Raw genomic sequence first — 22,600 nt, 5'->3', positions numbered from 1 at the left:
AAATAACTGTAAGAAAACCTATGTTTAAAAAATATACTAAAAAATTCAACTAGGTTTAAAAATAATTTAATTATGTGCAAAGCACTGTTTTAGGAACTTGGGAGACCAGCAGTAAAAAAAAAAAAAAGGTACACAAAGTATCTATCCTCACAGTGCTTGTGATCTAGTTAGATAATTCATACACCACCACCACTGACAACAACCATATTTCAGGTTGATGATCAGTGCTACTTAGGAAAAATAAAGCAGAGTGAGCTGATAAGAGTAATGAGGGTAGGACTAAGGCAGCTGCTCTTTTATCAGGTATTATCAGTAAAGGCCTCTTGGACTTGAACAGAGTCCTGAACAAAGTGACGGTACCAACCAAGCAGATTATCTTGGGGAAAGCTTGTAGAAGGATCAGTGTGCAAAGGCTATGATATGGAATCATATCTGGAATGTTTAAGGAACAGCAAAGAGGCCAGGGTGACTAGAGTGGAGTAAGAAGACTGTGAGAGATGAAATCAGAAATCAGGCAGATCACATAGGGCCTTGTAGGCCACGGTAAGAAATTTTATTTTGAAAGACAAGAAACCACTGGAGGATTCTAAGCATAAATCTGGCACAATTTAAATTTATGTTTTTAAAGGATCAATCTGCTGTGGGGAGAATGGACTGCAAGGGGCTAAGGGGGGAACAGGGACACCTGTTGGGAAAATGTTATGCTATTTCTCACCTCTAGGCTTTCAATTAGTTTCCTCTGCCTAGAAGTCTCTTAATCCTCTCCTTCTATCCCCACACTCATCCTAATATTCACCAAACCTTACTCATCATTCAGTCATTCATGACACAACTTGAACTTGGTTGTCATTATTCTAGGTTCCTATACTTGCAATACTTACCTAGAGTATTTAGCATTTAGCAGGCTATATTCTAGTTTCTTATTGACTTATTAGTGTTAGCCACCAGACTATAAGCTATGTGAAGGCAGAGATCACGTCTATTTTATTTACTGATGTATCCCCACTGCCTACAATAGTGGCTGGCACACAATAAGTGTTCAATAAATATTTGCTGAAAAGAACTGAGAGGAACTAGAAGGAATTCAGTTATTGCTAGAGGTTAAAATGTCTAGATTGAAAGGGTAAAAAGGGAGACTGGACAAATAAAGTACATGGTACATACTACCTTAAAAAATTATTAAATGAAGTATCTTGCCCCAGTTTATCCATCCAGCCCAATCTTAGGCTTAGTCAACAACTCATCTCAACCATCACACTTCCTGTGCATCTAAACCACTTGCAGTTCCTCAAACATCCTATGTGGTGTCAGGTCTCTCAAACTGCAGTGCATGGTTCCCTCTGCCTAGAATGTTCCTTCCACTTTTCAACTTGCCAAATGCCTCATCTTTAAAGATCCAGATCCCCCCAAGTAGAATCTTAGTGTTCACCTTGTCAACAGCATCCTACAACACTTACGACACTCTCATGCAATTTTTGATTTACGTATCTTTTTCTTCCATGAGACTGAATTCCTCAAGGTCAGGAATCCTGACTTACTCATTTGTATTTCATAAACAAAAGTAGAGTGCTATAACCTACTAAAATAGAGAAATGAATGTTGTCTTCTCCTTTACTATCTCATTTCTCTTCTTCAGCACTTAAAATTTTACTATTTTAAGGTCTTATAAGACCATCTTCAAAAACGTCATTACTACCTAATCCATATTCAGATTTATCACTGAATTCACTCGTTTTGATTCTGCTCATTTTATGTAGTTTATAGCATATAAAATACACTCTTCATAAGTGTGTTATTCCTTGTCAGTGTTACAGAATAAATTAATGAATTTCTCCAGTTCTAAATTTTAGACTTTTGATATGGTCGATTTCAGGTTAACTACTCCACAAACCATAAATAAGGAGGTGCAGAGAACTCCTTCTCTCTCTCCTTTACATTAAGTGTGAAAACTAGGCTGTAGCTCCCTAGCTAGGGCAGTAAAGGTATTCTTGTCCTTTTTGGACCACTCCTTGATTGCTGGTTTGATAGCTAATTTCAGTCTCGAGGATGAGCTAGACTTAAGCTCTGCTCCATCTTTAAAAGAACTACCCAAATTAGGCTTATATTCCTGATTCTTCTTCTTTAGGAACTCTAAACAGTGGCCCAGGTGAGAAATGCTTTTATCTTTTTTCCATAACCCATTCTCCATACCTAGGCTGCCCATGTTATCTATAAAAAAATCTCACTTTTTGTCAGTGGTTTTGTCACCTATATTAAAATATTTTGCTCGTATCACGATTCCTTTTTCCATCATAAAGGCTGTGGCTCAAGACCTAGAAAAATCATAAAGAGTAACCCCTAGGTTTATCTGAAATAGAAAAAACAAAAACAGTGAGAGAAGGGGAGAAATAGCTTGGGAACTAGAATTAAGAAAAAGAAAAAATCAGAAATGGCAAAAAAGGGCATTTTCTTGCCGCTGCTGATTTGCATCTATCAGCATCACTTCTTCACAATGGAGGTATCACATCATAACTAGATTGTTTTGTGTGTATACATTTTCAAAGTACTAATAATTAACTTGATGGATAAAAAGTAAGCACTTATCATGCTAAATGCTTCAGGGCAACAGAAAATAAGTAGAAGACAGAAAGAGAGACTGAAATTTATTTACCATTCACCTATTGGTAGGTACTTAGGCTGTTTTAGTTTTTCACTATTACAAACAATTCTGAAGCAAAAATCCTTCTAAATGTTTTCTTGTGTTCACGTATAAGAACTTTTCTAAGATGCACACCTAGAAGTGTAAGTGCTGGACAGAAGGGTATACATGTTGAACTTCTGTAGATATTACTAAAATTTTTTTCCATAACCTTGACAACACTTGGTGTTGTTGAGATTTTTAATTTTTGCTAATCCGATGAGAAAGAAGAGCAAGTTGCAGGAGTAAATGAACATGAATGCATTTGGTATGCATTTACGTGAATCTCTAAAGCACATAAAACTATTTTGCTTAGAGATGCATAAATAGGTATTGTCAGAGGTTGCTTTCAAGGATAAACAAAAAGATGTGATAGCTCCTCAAGAGAAAACATATTAGAAGCAAATATGATCAAATAACACATTTATTAGTTCTGGGTAACAGGAACATGATTATTACACTGCATTTTGCTGTATATAAGAAAATTTTCCAAGTAATAAAAACAGATTGTTTCCATTTACTGGTTGTAGACCGAGCATTAACAACACGATTTAATTATTTCTCAGCAAACACTAGTGCAAAAGATACAGGATTAAAGACAGGCTGATGTAATCTACCAACAAGGTCAGGTAACTGTCTACATGACACCACCAGATAACTTTAAAAATGGACTGGTGTTTGGAAAATTGAAACCATGACCAAATTAAGCAATTTCTTGAGTATCAACATTTTATTGGGTTAATTTTTTTGAGAATTTGCATTCCAAAACCAAGATTTGGATTTCTGTTTACAAATTATTTTCAGCTCTGTATTCTCCTGCAAATTCCCGATGAAGAATCTATTAAAAGCAGACAAGTACAACCCTCATAATACAGAACTGTCTTTCACTCCTCCAAGGACACCATTCTTTCTCATCTCTTACCTGTCTCTGTCCATTCTTCAAAGTATGCTCTGTGCTCTCTTGGCCTGGCTAACTTTAACACATCCTTCCGGATCGTCCCCTCAAAGAAGGTTTTCCTAATTTTTCCCCAGCCTTCTTTCATATTCCCATAGCACCCTTCATATTCTTCTATACTGTATTTATGATGTGTTATTATAATTTGCCTAGTTTAGCACCTGAAGCCCAATAGTACTGTGGGGATTTAGTAACTACGTTTAGAATCTATTTACTATTTATATCTAGTTAAGTATACTTACTTAGCTGATTTTCTCACAAGACTCACTTCTAAGCAAGGGCCTGAAAGCAATAGTACCTCAATAAAGACCAATTCACTGACTCATCAATGACTTGCTCAATTCTGTCACACCAATCCTAAGCATATAGCACTGCATACAGCAGACCCTGACTGAGAAAATAATCATGAAATCAATGAACTTTGTTCAGCTAGTCAGAAAATGACAGCACAGTCAAAAAGTTGATATCTATATGGGAGAGAAGTTAGCTTCACACAAAGAGAAACTCCAGTTCAGTTAAAGAGGCTGAGAATGATTTTTAATCATCAATTTCTATATTCGTTAGGCTCTAATAATAACAGATTTTTCTTTAGAAATATCAAGTTGATGAACACTAACCACTAAATTAAATATGAATATTAAATATATTAAAAACGTATTTATTAACTCATCACAATACTATTGGTCTCCGGTTGCTATACAAGACAAATTCATCAAGCTCAGTCCATACCTGAGTATGAACATGAGTTAAAAGACCTTCAAAAACACATTGCCTATCATCAATATTAAAGATGTAAATATCAGTAAGATTCAGTACATGAAGGCAAGTGAATTTTAATGACAAAATATCACATACATTTTACGTTGTTTGGACAACGGGAAAATATTCCAAATTTAATTTCATAATAACACTAATCACTAGCAATAAAACTTTCATCCAAATCAATGCAGTGTAACATTTCATGATGTTTGATGCAAACCTATGTTAATAGTTTTAATAAATACCTTAATACTATTTCTACTTTATGTCTTTGATCACCTCTTATCTCTCTCCTTAAATGGGTCTTCCTGTCTTTCTTTTAGCCCCTCAATGTATTGTTCTAGTCAGCCTTCAGCTCTTGTTTTTCCCTACTGTACTCTCTAGGAGATTCCCCTGATTTCAAATATTGAGCATTTATATTTAACTGATTTCTAGAAAACAGAGCTTATATAAAAATCTAAATATATAAAACCATAACATTTTTATAGTGTACAGAACACCACTCTAAGAGCATTATATGTCTTAACCCCACTTAGGGCTCACACAGCCCAATATATAAATAGGTTTTATTTATTTGCAATTTTTAATGATAAAACTGAAAGCAAAAGAGGTTTTAATTATCTTGCCCAAGATAACTGTAAGTAGTGAAATGCCATTCAAACTCAGGCACTTATTCCAGACTCTGTATTCAACTATAATTCTAATCTGTGTAATGTTTTAAAAAGTCAAGTTACAATGTTGGTAATGGTGCAATAAATTTGCCACCATCACACATTACCAGTTTAGGAACAAATGCTTTTCTAAATAATCTAGTAATATGCTACCAAAAATCTTAAAAATGTTCACACTCCTCTAGGCATCTATCTTAAGAAAATAGTATCTTGGGCTTCCCTGGTGGCACAGTGGTTGAGAGTCCTCCTGCCGATGCAGGGGACACGGATTTGTGCCCCGGTCCGGGAGGATCCCACATGCTGCGGAGGGGCTAGGCCCGTGAGCCATGGCCGCTGAGCCTGCACGTCCGGAGCCTGTGCTCCACAAGGGGAGAGGCCACAACAGTGAGAGGCCCACGTACCGCAAAAAAAAAAAAAAGAAAATAGTATTTAAGTGGTTTTATATACAAAGATATACCAAAGATTTCAGTATTACTGATAAGCACAAATATATATAAAATACACACTTAACAGAATCTCGCTAATTTTCTGCTTTCCCCAGGTTTGCCATAATAAGCATATATTCATGAAGAAACCCCACAAACTTATTAACAAAATAATACCAAAGTGTAAAAGCAATCACTTGGGTTTATCCAAATTTTATTTTAAAATTGTTTTTATTACTTCTTTAACCATTGAGTTAAAGTTTCAGGGTCATGGAGGAAATAATATAATATCAGAGTAGCACATGAGTTAAGCTTTAACATTGGTTTTTCCTTCCTTCATTTGCCTTCCTCTGCACATCAAACACTTTTTTAAAAGGGAAGAGTTATTGCTTTCTCGATGTGTTTTTATTTAGTGCATACATAGCTGAAATCCCGTAAGAATTCACTCACCTACTATTTACTAATAATGACAAGGGACAAAATAAATCAGAGTGAAGTGCTTATAGTAAATTTAGAATATAAAAATTAATAATACTAAATTTAATTAGGAAATATTACTGGTAAAATTAAACAGGGTTTCAGCACTTCCACCATATGCCATTTTAGAATTTCACTGCAGTTCATTTTTTTTTTTTTTTTTTTTGCAGTACGCAGGCCTCTCACTGTTGTGGCCTCTCCCGTTGCGGAGCACAGGCTCCGGACGCGCAGGCTCAGCGGCCATGGCTCCCGGGCCCAGCCGCTCGAGGGATGTGGGATCTTCCCGGACTGGGGCACGAACCCGTGTCCCCTGCATCGGCAGGTGGACTCTCAACCACTGCGCCACCAGGGAAGCCCTTCACTGCAGTTCTTTTTTTCTTTCTTCAGTTATTCCTACAAATACTGAACTAAAGCAAAGTTTCAAAAGGCTTCAAGTCAATACCTTGAAAAATATTTTAAAAAACACACTCTCTTTTTTATCCCATGTATTGTACTGTGTATTATGTAAGTTTAAGTTTCAACCAAACATTTAAAATGTGGGATGTATACTTATTACAACATCATATTGGAAGACTTTAGACTTGCTAGCCCTTAACATGCTCATCTAATAGTGATTTATGAATTTTAAATATCTTTTTATTGAAATACAACATTCATAACAAGAATGAACCTAACTACACAATTTAATGAATTTTCACAAACTGAACATTTCGATGTAAATAGTACCTAGATCACCACCATCAACCCAGAAGCCCCCCATCATATCTCCTCTGGTCCTTACACCTACCTCCACTATCTTGACTTCTAACAGCTTTATGCATGCTGTTTTATGCAGCAATTTCACTTCTAGGAATATGTCCTAAGGTAAAAATTAAGACTGACTGCAAAATATCAGCTCGACCATGTTCACTTATATACCTGAAGATACAGAATTAAGTATAATGTGATCCTTCCAGAACATTGAATACTATTCAGCTAAGTAGATCAATTTAAGTATTAAAATGGATCTGCAGAAAAACAGTAACATATGGATGTTTAAAAATATTTAAAAAATACAACTTATAGAGGATTATATAATGAATGATTTGTGGGAATGAGCTCTGGGAGGAGAGAGCGAGAGTGTGTAAGTGTGTGTGTTGAGTATGTTTTTCCAGAAAATGATTTGGAAGGATTGAAAACCGAATCAGTTACTTCTGGGTGGATAAATAAAAGATCAGTGCATAGCTTTACAGTTCATTCATTTGATTAATATTTATTGCATGGTTATAATATGCCAGTCATTTCTCTAAATGGCACAAAGGAAACAGTAGGGAGCAAAATAGAAAATGTTCTTGCTCTCATGTAATTTACATTCTAGTAGAACAAAGAAAAGTCAATAAAATATTGATTTCACAAGGTGGTAAGGCCTTACAATGAAAATAAAACACAGTGACAAACAGAATAACAACAATGGCAGGTGGGAAGAGGTTACTATGTTGGAATAAATGATCAGTTAAAGCCTCTGGGAAGATGACTTGCTCTTTCTTAAAAAAGAAATTTAATTGAGATACCTTTCAAAAATATAGAATGATTCCTTCTATCCACTCTTCAGTTTATACAATTACCTAAATTTTTGCTACACTTGCTCTATTTATCTCTATCTACTTAAGTATTTTAAAGTTAATTCCAGCTGTCACATCATTTCTATATTCTTATGCATCTTTAAACGTATGAACATTTTTGTACATAACTATAAAAATTCCTTGTTATCACCTAATACTTAGTTTGTACTGAATTTCCTCTAGTGAGTCCAAAACGTCTTTTTACAGTTTGTATGTTCAAATTAGGAGCTAATTTGTCTGTGTTATTCTTGATGGCTATGTCTCTTAAAATTTATAGCAGCCCTTTCCCTCATTGTTTAAAATAATGACACTGACTTTTTGAAGAGGCCAGGTCATCAGTTCTACTAGAGAATGTCTCACATTATGGTTTGTTCTTTTTGCTCTCCTACGGTGTCGTTTACTTTGCTCTAAAGCAAATGGTTCTCAAACTTTTGGTTCTCATGATCTCTTCACTCTTAAAAATTACTGTGGACCTCAAAGAACTTTTGTTTAGGTGAGTCATAATCTTTCTTAAAAAAGAAATTTAATTGAGATACCTTTCAAAAATGCAAAAATATAGAATGATTCCTTCTATCCACTCTTCAGTTTATACAATTACCTAAATTTTTGCTACACTTGCTCTATTTATCTCTATCTACTTAAGTATTTTAAAGTTAATTCCAGCTGTCACATCATTTCTATATTCTTATGCATCTTTAAACGTATGAACATTTTTGTACATAACTATAAAAATTCCTTGTTATCACCTAATACTTAGTTTGTACTGAATTTCCTCTAGTGAGTCCAAAACGTCTTTTTACAGTTTGTATGTTCAAATTAGGAGCTAATTTGTCTGTGTTATTCTTGATGGCTATGTCTCTTAAAATTTATAGCAGCCCTTTCCCTCATTGTTTAAAATAATGACACTGACTTTTTGAAGAGGCCAGGTCATCAGTTCTACTAGAGAATGTCTCACATTATGGTTTGTTCTTTTTGCTCTCCTACGGTGTCGTTTACTTTGCTCTAAAGCAAATGGTTCTCAAACTTTTGGTTCTCATGATCTCTTCACTCTTAAAAATTACTGTGGACCTCAAAGAACTTTTGTTTAGGTGAGTCATAATATTTACCATATTATAAATTAAACTAATTAAAAACTTTAAATATTTGTAATTGATAACTCTATAAATGTTTATAAAACATTTTAATGAAAAATAATATTGTCAAAATAAAGTGAGAACTTTAAAAAATAATTTTGCAAATCTTTTAAATGCCTAGCTTCTATTAAGCTTCTTGTTTAATAGGAGACAGCTGGATTCTCATATATGCTTCTATATTCAATGTGTTCAGAAATCATACATCAGCCTCTGACTGACTGCACTACACACTTGTGAGAGAATGAGAGTGAAAAGGGCAAATAATATGTTATTATTAGTTTTGACCTGGTGTATCCCCTGAAAGAGTTTCAGAGACACTGAGGGCTTCCTGGACCACATTTGAGAACCACTGACCTAAAAAATCGCTTAGATTCATGTTCAACGTTTCTGGCAGGAATACTTCACAAGTGATGTATAAAGTCTATTTCTAATGATGCCTAAGTGATCAGTGTATTCTGATGACAACAGCCTGACCTCTCCATTGTAAAGTTCCCCAAGCAACCTCTCTTCTAATAGTTTTATCTTCTGATAATCTTTGATTCAGTTATCTTACTAGGCATTGCAAAATAATAATATTTTAAGTCTGTCGTGTCTGCCATATTTATTAACTGAAATTCTTCTTTAAGAATCTTCCTCAAAAGGCTATTTGGTTGTCCTGAAATACAATTTGTAAAAGCAAAGCAAAATAAATGCTTAACTCTTTCCTCTAATTGCTCATTTTCAAAATAAGGAGTTGGTATGCTATGCTTCTCCAGTGTAGACTAATGACTTTGAGGGGCACCTTGTTTTTGTTTTTGTTTTGTTTTTGGATTATCATGAACTAATGGATTTTAAAACATTCAACATGTTTCAGTTGAAAATGTTTTTCCTTCTGATGCTTAAATGTTCTCTTATTTGGCCAATGGGGAACCCTTAACGTTGCCTCCTGTATTTGGTTGACAAATTAGTCTTTGGCACGTCCTGGCTTGCTGGCATAAGATGTTCCAGGCTCATCTTGTACATTTTCTGATCCAGACCTGGATTCCAAGGAAGCCTATTTCCCTTTAAGGGAAAATAATGTTTAGAAGACCACAATCTTGGTCTAAATTCAATGCCACTGAGCTGTCGTGTTATTGCTTTTAGAATATTTCAGTGGTCAGGCTAAGAAATGCACATTTTTGAAAAGAAAAAAAATCATGAGTTTGCAGTGACATTTCCAATCTACACATATGTAATATTACAGGGTGTTTACTTTGATTTTACACTTATTTGTTTCTTCTCTTACCCTGAAAATCTTGGTTTCCCAAAACAATGTTAACATGATTATATATTTGATTTATCCTAGAGATCCAAAATAACAAACAATGGCAATATTATTACTAATATTACTAAAAGAAGTTTAGAATTTATTTGAAGCACTCCTTTGTCCTTAGAATATATTCCACCAAGAATGTATAGTCAAAATACTGGGTAAAGTCACCTGACATCATTCTTTTCTTACTGTTAATATATTACTAACTTGATGCAGCTATGCTCATTTGTTACATTCTTTTTCAAATTTTAGGGATTGCTTTAACTTTAAAAAATGCTTATTCTTTGGGATCTGAACATTTATATAAAACTACATAACAAGGTCCATTCACAACACTTCTATCCTGCCTCCTCTGCCTCATTTACTTCATTCCCTTATAGGTTTTATCTTTCCTGCTTTGTTTATACAAAAAGAGAACATATATATATACTGTTCTGCATCTTGCTTCTATCTCCTAAAACTTGAAAATGTCACTAATAAGGGATCTTTCTCACTCTTTTTATTCAAATGCTCAGTTTGCCACTGTGTGGATGTACAGTAATTTAGTTAACCATTTGGGTTACTTCTAATCCCTTGCTATTGTAAGTAATGCCACCCAATGAATAACCCTGAGTGTATATCATCAATATTTGTGTAAGTGTAATTATAGGCTCAATTCCTTGAAGTGAGATTTCTGGCTCAAAGAGTAAATGCATATATAATTTTAACATGTATTGTATTGTCAATTCCCCTCCATAAGGATTCTACCAGTTAGTATTCCCCTAGCAATGAGAATACTAGAAAGTGCCTGTTTCTTCACAGTCTCACCAGAAAGATTATGTTATTAAACTTGAATTCTTATCAGTCTGATAGGTGTGAACCATATATGACTATTTCCTATGAGTTTATAAGTGTGTTTCCCTATGTTTAAAGGCTTTTAAAACCTCTTCTATGAATTGACAGTAAAACAATGCTCATTTTTCTATCAGTGGTATATCTTTCACTTCTCAATTTTTGAAACTCTTAATGCATTAGAGTATTAGTCCTTTATTTTGTAATATAAATTATAAATATTTTTTTCATAGACTACTATTTCTCTTTTGATTTTTCTAATGGTGCTTTCTTCTTTATCACCCAGAAGTTATTTTTATACACTGGAATTTATTGTCTTATTGTTAAGCTGATATTCTAGCTAAGATATAGATGATGAAGAGGGCCAAGCCAGAGAAAGAAGAAGATCTAAAGGCAGAGTAATCCAGGAAAGCCATCAGCAAGAGTGAAGGTTCAGAAGTGAAGTAAGCTTAGAATGTGTCAGAAATAGACAGACAGTGTGACTTGCACATACTAAGCCAGGAAGAGAGGAAAAGGAGTTAAGTCCAGAGGGGTAGACAGGGACAAGGTCTTAGCAAAGCCATGTAGGTCATGGAAAGGAAACTTAAATTTTGTTCTTCATGTAACAGAAAACTAAGAGGAAGATTTAAATATAGAAGTAATATCAGCTTTACTCTATTCAAGCTGTTATTTTGAACCCCATTTTGGCACACTGATAACTTCAAAGTTAAGGTACATATTATGAAAGCTGTATTTGGAGGGAAAATACATAAAAAAAATTATAAGGGAAATCAAAACTCAGTGAATTATCACCTGGAAACCATGTGGTGATAGAGTGGCCAATTTTATATCAAACTATAACAAATATTCAGGAAATGTAATGGCTATAAAGAAATTGATTTTCTTTTTATACTTCGTACAGCTAATTAGGTTAGTCAAGTGACAGTTACATGGTAAATAACATTTATTTATGGAACTTCTGAATTTAAAGTGCATGGCTTTTTGTGATATTCTTTACAAAACAGAAAAGAGAAAAATCCAGCTTAAATATACCATAACAATTATATTTCTTGACACTCTATAATCTGACTTTAGGGAAAAGTTTTGACTAGTCTCTTGATTTTTAAGTGACTGAGACAATCTTCATACAGTTCCTCAAACACACCTGATTTGCTCCTGCCTTCTTTGATTTCTGATATTTTTTTCTCTGTTTTTGATATTTCTTCTGCCTGGAATGCCCTGCCCTCAGATCTTCATGTGGAGGACTTCTCCTCATTATTCAATTCTCTGTTCAAACTCATTTCTTCTGGGAGGCTTTCCTGACCACCTTACCTAAAATAATCCTCTCAAATCACTCTTGATATCTTGCTTATTGATTCTTTTTGTAAAATTAGGGGCACGCTGACAGGCATATTTCAAAACAATAACAAATAACTTCTGGAAATGGAAAAATAATAACAAACTAGAAACTCAAGACAAAGGTAAAACAGTGATTAGAATAGCTCAAGAGGGAATCAGTGAATTGGAGATAGTTCTAAATTAAGTAATCAGGATATAACACAAAGGGACAAAGAGGTGGAAGATATGAAAGAGAAGATAAGAGATATGAAGGATAGAATGAGAGGATCCAAAATATGTCTCAGTAAATTTTAACAAAAGAAAAAATGGGAGCTGCATTACATTGAAAAGATAATGGCTGAAAAATCACAAGTGATAAAAGAAATTTGTCCTCGGTTTTAGAAATGATAGGACTTCCAAGCAGAATGAAGAAAAGAAATCTACACCCGGGACTTCCCTGGCAGCACAGTGGTTAAGAATCTGCCTGCTACCGCAGGGGACATGGGTATGAGCCCTGGTCTGGGAAGATCCCACATGTCGCGGAGCAACTAAGCCCATGTGCCACAACTACTGAGCCTGCACTCTAGAGCCCATGAGCCACAACTACTAAGCCCACGTGCCACAACTACTGAAGCCCACGCACCTAGAGCCCGTGCTCTGCAAAAAGAGAAGCCACCATGATGAGAAGCCCGTGCACCGCAATGAAGAGTAGCCCCCGCCCACCGCAACTGGAGAAAGCCCGCATGCAGCAATGAAGATCCAATACAGCCAAAAAATAAATAAATAAATGAATAAAAAGAAAAAAAAATAAAGAAATCTATACCCAAACATATCCAGGACAACCTGCAAAAAAGCATAAACAAAACACAGAGAGAAAAGTGAGAGAGAGATGCTAAACAAAAAGCGTGTAAAGATTACCTACAAAGAAAAGATGATTTGTTGGGTGGTTATAGCAAAAATAGAAGCCAAGACACTATCATGGTAGCAGTGCTAAGAAAATAATAATTGTCAGCTTAGACTTGTGTACCCAGAAAAAAAATCTCTTTGAAGATCACGGTTAAAAAAAAATAAGAATAAGAAACTGGAAAAATAATCCCAAAGGTTTACGACCAGTAGACCTTTATTAAAAGGATCTTTGGAGCCTGTGCAGCCCACCACTGCCAAGGTCCCGTGATCCAGGGACAATTTCCCAGGAGAACACAGGGCACACCTCAGGCTGTTGCAACATCACGCTGGCCTCTGCCGACAACGCAGGCTCACCCAGCATTCCATGCCCCTCCCTCCCCCCAGCCTGAGTGAGCCAGAGCCCCCTAATCAGCTGCTACTTTAACCCTGTCCTGTCTGAGTGAAGAACAGACGCCCTCAGGCGACCTACACGCAGCAGCGGGTCCAAATCCAAAGCTGAACCCTGGGAGCAGTGTGAACAAAGAAGAGAAAGGGAAATAAAATGGACAACCTGGAAGAAATGGACAAATTCTTAGAAAAGCACAACCTTCCAAGACAACCATGAAGAAATAGAAAATATAAACAGGCCAATCACAAGCACTGAAATTGAGACTGTGATTAAAAATTTTCCAACAAACAAAAGCCCAGGACCAGATGGCTTCACGGGTGAATTCTATCAAACATTTAGAGAAGAGCTAACTCCTATCCTTCTCAAACTCTTCCAAAATATAGCAGAGGGAGGAACACTCCCAAACTCATTCTACAAGGCCACCATCACCCTGACACCAAAACCAGAAAAAGATGTCACAAAGAAAGAAAACTACAGGCCAATATCACTGGTGAACATAGATGCAAAAATTCTCAACAAAACACTAGCAAACAGAATCCAACAGCATATTAAAAGGATCATACACCATGATCAAGTGGGGTTTATCCCAGGAATCCAAGGATTCTTCAATATACAAAAATCAATCAATGTGATACACCATATTAACAAATTGAAGAATAAAAACCATATGATCATCTCAATAGATGCAGAAAAATCTTTTGACAAAATTCAACACCCATTTATGAAAAAAACCCTTTTGAGGACACAGGGAGGGGGAAGGGTAAGCTGGGATGAAGTGAGAGAGTGGCATGGACATATATATACTACCAAATGTAAAACAGATAGGTGGTGGGAAGCAGCTGCATAGCACAGGCAGATGGGCTTGGTGCTTTGTGACCACCTAGAGGGGTGGGATAGGGAGGGTGTATATATATATATATAGCTGTTTCACTTTGTTATAAAGCAGAAACACACCATTGTAAAGCAATTATACTCCAATAAAGATGTTAAAAAAAAAAGGAATCTCTGATTCCAGAAGACACTTCGAGATATAAGAACAAATAATGAGCAAAGGAAAAAGGTAATCATGTATGTAAATCTAAACAAAACTTGATTATATAAAATAGTTACAATGTTTTAATTGTGATATCATAAAAAGAGAACAAAAGCATTGATAAAATGGCTATCGTGTCAGGGCAGGTAAGAAGTTAAAATATTCCTTACCGGACTTCCCTGATCGCACAGTGGATAAGAATCTGCCTGCCAATGCAGGGGACACGGGTTCGATGCCTGGTCCGGGAAGATCCCACATGCCGTGGAGCAACTAAGCCCGTGCGCCACAACTACTGAGCCCGCGCGCCTAGAGCCTGTGCTCAGCAACGAGAGAAGCCACTGCAATGAGAAGCCCACGCAACACTACTAAGAGTAGCCCCTGCTTGCCGCAACTAGAGAAAGCCTGTATGCAGCAATGAAGACCCAACGCAGTCAAAAAAAAAAAAAAAGAAAAATTCCTTACATTAACTGCTGAGTTAACTGAGCATTAAAGAATTTCTAGGGAAACCACTAACGGAACAGCAGTAGAGAATATAATTTCAAAATTAGCAAAGAAAAAATGCAATCTAAAAGAAAATAACAAAGGAGGGAAAAAAGCTTAACAAATGGGACAAACAGAAAGAACAAAATAAGATGGTGGAAACAATTACAAGGGTTATGAGGCTACAAAAGAATACAGGATGCTATGGGAAAATATGAGACTGAAACTCAACTTTGGTGGTAATTAGTAAGAATGCATGTGTTATGTCTGTGTGCATCCAATTTAGGAGGTGTGGGGGTTGGTTTTTCTTAGAGAAGTGATGTTTAAATGCAGACCTGAAGGAAAACCAAGTAAAATTTATTTAGGTGGTCCGGGAAGATCCCACATGCCGTGGAGCAACTAAGCCCGTGCGCCACAACTACTGAGCCCGCGCGCCTAGAGCCTGTGCTCAGCAACGAGAGAAGCCACTGCAATGAGAAGCCCACGCAACACTACTAAGAGTAGCCCCTGCTTGCCGCAACTAGAGTGAAAAATTGGTGTGGGTAGGGGGTAGAGTGGCTTCTACAGAGAGGCAAAAGCATGTACAAATGTTCTGAAGCCAGAGTATATGACATTCAACAAACAGAGAAAACCAATATGAAGACTAAAGAAAGGTGCAAGATGAGACTGAATAGATAGGTAGGATCTGGATCTTGGTGAGTTTAGGATTTTACACTTTATCCTTCAGCAACGAGAGAAGCCACTGCAATGAGAAGCCCACGCAACACTACTAAGAGTAGCCCCTGCTTGCCGCAACTAGAGAAAGCCTGTATGCAGCAATGAAGACCCAACGCAGTCAAAAAAAAAAAAAAAGAAAAATTCCTTACATTAACTGCTGAGTTAACTGAGCATTAAAGAATTTCTAGGGAAACCACTAACGGAACAGCAGTAGAGAATATAATTTCAAAATTAGCAAAGAAAAAATGCAATCTAAAAGAAAATAACAAAGGAGGGAAAAAAGCTTAACAAATGGGACAAACAGAAAGAACAAAATAAGATGGTGGAAACAATTACAAGGGTTATGAGGCTACAAAAGAATACAGGATGCTATGGGAAAATATGAGACTGAAACTCAACTTTGGTGGTAATTAGTAAGAATGCATGTGTTATGTCTGTGTGCATCCAATTTAGGAGGTGTGGGGGTTGGTTTTTCTTAGAGAAGTGATGTTTAAATGCAGACCTGAAGGAAAACCAAGTAAAATTTATTTAGGAAAAATTGGTGTGGGTAGGGGGTAGAGTGGCTTCTACAGAGAGGCAAAAGCATGTACAAATGTTCTGAAGCCAGAGTATATGACATTCAACAAACAGAGAAAACCAATATGAAGACTAAAGAAAGGTGCAAGATGAGACTGAATAGATAGGTAGGATCTGGATCTTGGTGAGTTTAGGATTTTACACTTTATCCTAAGGACAATTCAAAGCCATTAAAGTGTGTGTGTGTGTGTGTTTTGTTTTGTTTTGTTTTTAAGTGTTTTTAAGCAGATGAGTGATATGGCTTTGATTTGGAATTTTAAAAAACCACCTGTTTCGTCTAACCCTAGAGTTAGAGAAGGTTAGATCAGAAGGGACATGAATCATTTAGATATGTTTTATTCTTCAGGTTTACTAAAATATGGTATCTTCTCAAGCATGGAACATAACATTTTCTTCCATATGTCTTCAGCCTTGGAAAACAAAAGTTCAGCATAGAAAAACAAGATGGATAATTTTATTGCCTTCATTAGTAGATACGGAAATATCTTCTGAATTGAAATTAAAAAAAAAAACAAAACTATTCAGTATTTTCCTAACAGAGTAACAACAAACTTCATTTATAAACAGTGTAGTTTATAATATGTGATATCATAAAATGATACATTGCTCTTTTAATTATAGTTTAACATCTCAGCTGACAGTGTCACCTACCTTAATCTCAGCCAAGAAACCAGACTAGAATGGCAGCAGCAGCAACAAAGGATACTTAATAACAATTAAACATATCACTGAAATTTATATATTTCATTCAATGAAATGTAAAATTTACCTGAAGCCTAGTTTATATGTCTCATACATAATTTATTTTTTAAAAAAATCTTATTCAATCTAGGAGACATGATTTCCAAAGTTTAGCCTACTGATAGCAATGTGAAATAATAATTTCTTAAAAGTATTTTTAACTTAATCTGTTGCCAGTTAGCTTAAGGGAGAATAATTCTAAAAATGTCAAGTCATTACAGGTCAGTGCAATAATTAATGTTCATCATGACACAATGTTCCATATGTTGTTTAAGAAAGTATAACGATATTTCAGGATAATTTCCATCCAATATGTTTAAAATAAGAAATTTCACTGCTAAAAAACCATAAATCCAATGATCAAGTATCAGTTCTCAGTTCAGCTGTCAATAGCATTTGAAAATAGTGAAGATTTTTAATCCAGTAAATCCAATATGTCATATATCATACACGCCCTGGGGATACAAAAGTGAATACACAGGTTCCTGCTCCCAAAGGTTGATTACAGTGGGGAGATAAACACGGAAACAATTACAATGAAGTGAGAAATTTAGTATAATGAAAATTCTACCAGAATATTCACTAGACCTCATGGTAGACAACACTACCAACAAGGCCAATAAAGTGCTGCTCTTTCATCTCTGCCCACATTTGATCTTGTTTTGTACAGAACTGGTAAATTCTTCATGGTTGTCACGATAATGATAAAGGTCCGTAAGTTGTAAACTTCTTCCTGTACTTTGGGATTCAGGAGAAGCTTTTACTTTGGGCCCAGATTAAAATGGAAAAAAAATTACTTTTGGTTATGCTAATGTTATTTCTACCTGTTTTTTAAGCTACTGCTCCAGGACAAAAGAATTCATAACTTACTTTCTCCCAGTTTCTGAGGCTTAGAGTATTTATACAAATCTGCAGAAATGAAAGTGCACAAAGAAATCTCTCTAATATTTGAAATACCTGGTTAGAAGGTACAATGGAGAGGCAAACAGGAATGTATCTCTCAGGGCAACAATATTTTAAGTCAGTCTACAGTTTGTGGAAGAGAGGACAAGGAAAATGAGAAGTATGGAAACTGATTTATGAAGAACAATTAGAGAAGCTGTATAAAGATTAGCATGGAAAACAGAAGTTTAGACAGACAAAATAGTTTCAACAAATATTTACAGCACTAATAATAAGTAAAAGGAAAAATTTTCTCATATTGTTGCAGATGGAAAAGAAACCCCAAAACCCTAAAGGTTAGCATGGGAAAGAGAAGTCTGGAGATACAATAATTTCTACAAAAAAAAAAAATAATAATAATTTCTACAAATATTTACAGTACTATTGAGTAAAATAATTACTGCAGATGGAAGAAATATAAAATGAAGGGTGGATGTTTCAGAGATAGGAGCTTAATTGTCAGAGCTGTCAAACAACGATTTTTTGCATGTACTTATTGTCAATCAGAGGTTGAATTACCATCTTTTATATGACAGAATAAAAGAACCCTATATTGGGGTGAAAGCTGAGCAGGATATTCTTTTGAGCATCTTTTACTTTGCTTATTTGGTTATTCTGTAATCTTCTGATAACTGTTTTTGCCTATTTTTCTAAGGTGTCATGTTTTCCTCATTGGCTATAGTTCTGTTTGATTAGCTAAATGGTTGTTAGTTACATCAGTTGTAAATACTGTCTCCAAATTTGAGGCTTGAATTTTCACTCTCTTCACAGTGACATTTGTAACACTTAAGTTTTACATTTTAGTACAAATTTACACAATTATTGCATGGATTGTTATTTCTGCATCTTAAGAAATTCTTATTTTAAATTCATTAAGATATAATCCTTTATCTTTTCTAACTTTTAGTTTTGCTTTTAACATTTAGCCCTTTAACCCAACTAAAATTACTTTTGTGAGCGGTGTAAGGTAGGGATCCATTTTTTTCCCCCTCCAAGTGGGTAAGCAATTGCCCTGGAACTATTTACTGAACAGGCCATCATCCTGGTGATTTATAATGACATCTCTTCTGGGCTTGCTAATATGTCCTAGTGATTTGTATATGGCCCATAGCACCCTGTTTGAATTATTATACAAAGTCTTGATATGTTTTAGAGAAGTCCCTCACCACATTGACTTGGTAATTCTTGGCTCTTTTAAGTTTTACTCATAAATTTTATGATTGGCAAGTCATTTTTCACAATAAACCCTATCAGAATTTTGACTAGAATGACGTTGAATTATTAAGTACATTAAAGATGAACTGCTACCTTCTAGAGTCTTCCCATTCATTTAAAATATAATCACTCATTTTGGGAGTCTTCTTTTATAACCTTCAATAAAGTTTTATAATGTTCTCCATAAGGTCTTAGTTTATTAGCTTCATTCTTAGGTGTTTTAATGTTTTTCCTGCTTTTGTTGCTATTGTAGAAGATTTTTTAAAAACTGGATTTTCTAATTGGATGTTATCATACTAACCTTGTGAGTAGTACCTTTTCTGAACTCTTTCATCAGTTCTAAAACTTCACATAGATATTCTTTCATATTTTCTATATACACAATCATACTGTTTGTAAGTAACCACAATTTTGTTCATTCTTTCCTTATAACTATTACTTATTATTGCTTACTTTCATATTTCTTTTTTTCTCATCACGTTACATGAGTCAAGACGTCTTATAAAATGCTGAAAATTTTTATCATGTCCGTTACTTTAAATCATTTGGTTATGATGTCCCTCATAGCAGAAGTACTCATCTATTCTTGGGGTGATAAGCATTTTTTATAATAAATGTGTCAGCTTTTGTAAATTTTTTCTGTATCTATTAGGATGATATGGCTGATTTTTTTTGGTAATGTGTAAAATCATAAAGGTGTCTCAAATGCAGAATCATCTGTGCTTCCCCACAGATGATTTATAATATTTTTATGATTTATAATTTATATAAACATTTATAATGTTTATAAACATTTATAAAAACATTTATAATGTTTTTATAATTCACTATATTCAATTTGCCAACATTTTGTTTAGAATTTTTGTACCTAGGTTTGTAAATAAGACTAGCTTGCAAATTTTCTTTCTTTTGCTATCTGTGCCTTGTTTTGATAAAGATTATATCAATATTTCTCTCTTTTCTATTCTTTAAAATAGTCTGTAAAAGATAAGAATTATCTACTGCCTTAAGGTTATATAAAGTTACCTGTAAAACCATTTGGGATTAATAATTCTATAGATTTATAGGTCAGACAATCCATAAATTATCTACATTATTTATGGCTAGATTATCTACTGGATTTACAGATTACAGCATCTAATCTGAATAAAATAAATCACAAAATGAACAAATGACTTAAACGAGTATTGTTGCAAAATTACAGTGAGAATAATGTGAAAAAAGCACTAGCAAATAATAGACAAACAAAGGCAGAACTAATCCTGCTACTACTAGTATGAGCATTTTATTAATTATACTATAAGGTATGAACAGTGAAGTCAGTCCAAAAGTTTTTTTAGTTCTTAAGAAACCATTTGAAATAAGGATTTATACCCTGTATTATTACTAATGAAACGCTCCAAAGTCTACATTGTGTAATAAGATACTGGGGGTGAAGTCACCACGATTAGCAAGACATTTAAAAATTGTTTACAACATCTTTATTTCAACCTTAAAAATTTTAATTTGTGGAAATATTAGTACATATAAGGTACTGGTGTGTATAGATACACACATACATGTGCTACATTAAAAAAATTTGGTACGCAAGTAGACAAAGTTAGAGCTTACCAATCTATACCACTGCAGAATAGTTTTATAAAAGAAAATCTGATTTGTTACTCTCTGCTTAAAGAAACCTAGCAGCTTTCTAGGGCCCTAAGAAAAGTCAAAATCCTTAATATTTCCTACATGGCTTTCTCACAATCTTACCCCTACCTATTTCTTTAGCCTCACCTATTACCATTCTCTCCCTTGCTTTATACACTACAAGCCACACTAAACTAAATGACTTTTCAGCCTCAGAATGTTAACATATATATTTGTGCACTTTGCCTAGAACATCAAAATAATTTAAATAAGTAACTACATTACTTATTTTCTATATATACTTGGGTCTGCCTTATTACTTAAATTCATAGAATCACAGAATGTAAGGACTGGAAATTTACTTTTAAAATGTCATCTATTCCAACCACTCATCTGATGCTTTTGAATGCCTCTAATGATAAGGCAACCAGGGAATCTTTTCCCCTTTCCCCTTTAAAAAAAAATGTCTGATCTTTAGAAATATTCTTTTTTATATGGACCTGAAATCTGTTTCCACCTAACTTCTAGGTAGCGATCCTAATTCTACTCATTGGGCCATTCAGAGAAAGTTCAGTCCTACTTTAGTGGAAGAGCCATACAAATATTTACAGATAACTACCATGTTACTTCCAAGCCTTCTCTTCTGTGGTGGTAGGGAACAGGAGGTAGAGAGTAGGGAGAGACTAATGTCTGAGTATCTTTTATGAGTTGGTTACTTTATATTTAACTTTCATATTGCTCCAGTGAGTTTGTTATTATTATTGCCAAGTAACAAATGAGGAAATTAAAGCTCTGATAGGTAAAGTTAACTATTCATGTAACTTAAGTAGCAGAGCTGGGATTTCAACCACAAGTCTGTCACAGATACCAAAGCCTATGTTTTAGTCTCTTTAGAACACTGAACTGCCTCCCACAAAGGAGAAGAGATATAAGAGGGTATGAAACATGGAAAAGCAAGACAAACAAAAATTCTAAAAATCCCATGCTTTCTAACTTCCAAAATTCAATGTATTGATATATTTTTGTCCTTAAGACTTACATCAAAATCATCTTCAACATTTCTTTCTCCGTCTTATAACCTACCTAATTATTATCTCAAATTTCTCAGATCTTACTACATAAACGAACTCAAACAACCTACAATTAGGGAAGCAAACAGAGAAAAGTATTTCCATATTTCAGCCTCTCTCAATTTTAATGTCTTACACAGTGAAAAGATTATCTTCTTTAAACACTGACTAGTGTACTCTTCTTTACAGTCTCCAACACCACATTGCCTTCTGCAATCAAACTTAATGCTGACATTTTTTCTGGCTTTGAGGCCCGACAACACTATCCTTAACTTGTATTAACAAAAGCTACTTGTTGTCTCTTCTCCAGGCAAACACTTGTTTGGCATCCTCCACAAGCACTTTAAGGTCTTCCTTCTTTTCCTCTGAGAATCACAACTCTTCCTTCAATTAACAATTAGATAAGACCAATACCGCCTCATCATTCATGCTTCTTATGAAAAATGTATCTCCATATAGTTAATTATATTTATCCCATGCATTAACTTTTCTCTTTCCCCAGTTACATCATAAACAATTGAATACAAGTCATCTATTTCTTTTTATCTTTCACCTAAGTGCAAAAAACTGAACAGCAAGTGCTTAATGAATGTTCTCAGCTGTACATTACAAAAATACATTTTTATCATATATATCTTTTTATTTGTACACTTTCCTTTTAGGTTGCTTGCTAGAATTCTCTCACCATACACTTTACTGTGAAAAAACATTGAGAGAAACTCTCACTTCCAGTTTTATAAACAAAGTCAAATGTAATACAAAAGCT

General features: G+C 34.7%; 1 protein-coding gene across 2 annotated transcripts in view; it reads right to left on the bottom strand.

Moving 5' to 3' along the window:
* Positions 1–22,600, bottom strand: part of LCORL (ligand dependent nuclear receptor corepressor like) — a 160,133-nt gene that overhangs the window by 35,533 nt on the left and 102,000 nt on the right. The gene's annotated exons all lie outside the window — the stretch shown is intronic.

The sequence above is a fragment of the Neophocaena asiaeorientalis genome, unplaced genomic scaffold (genome assembly GCF_003031525.2).
Source record: "Neophocaena asiaeorientalis asiaeorientalis breed wild unplaced genomic scaffold, Neophocaena_asiaeorientalis_V1.1 scaffold218, whole genome shotgun sequence".
Lineage (NCBI taxonomy): Eukaryota > Metazoa > Chordata > Mammalia > Artiodactyla > Phocoenidae > Neophocaena > Neophocaena asiaeorientalis.
This window is presented reverse-complemented; position numbering and strand designations above follow the sequence as displayed.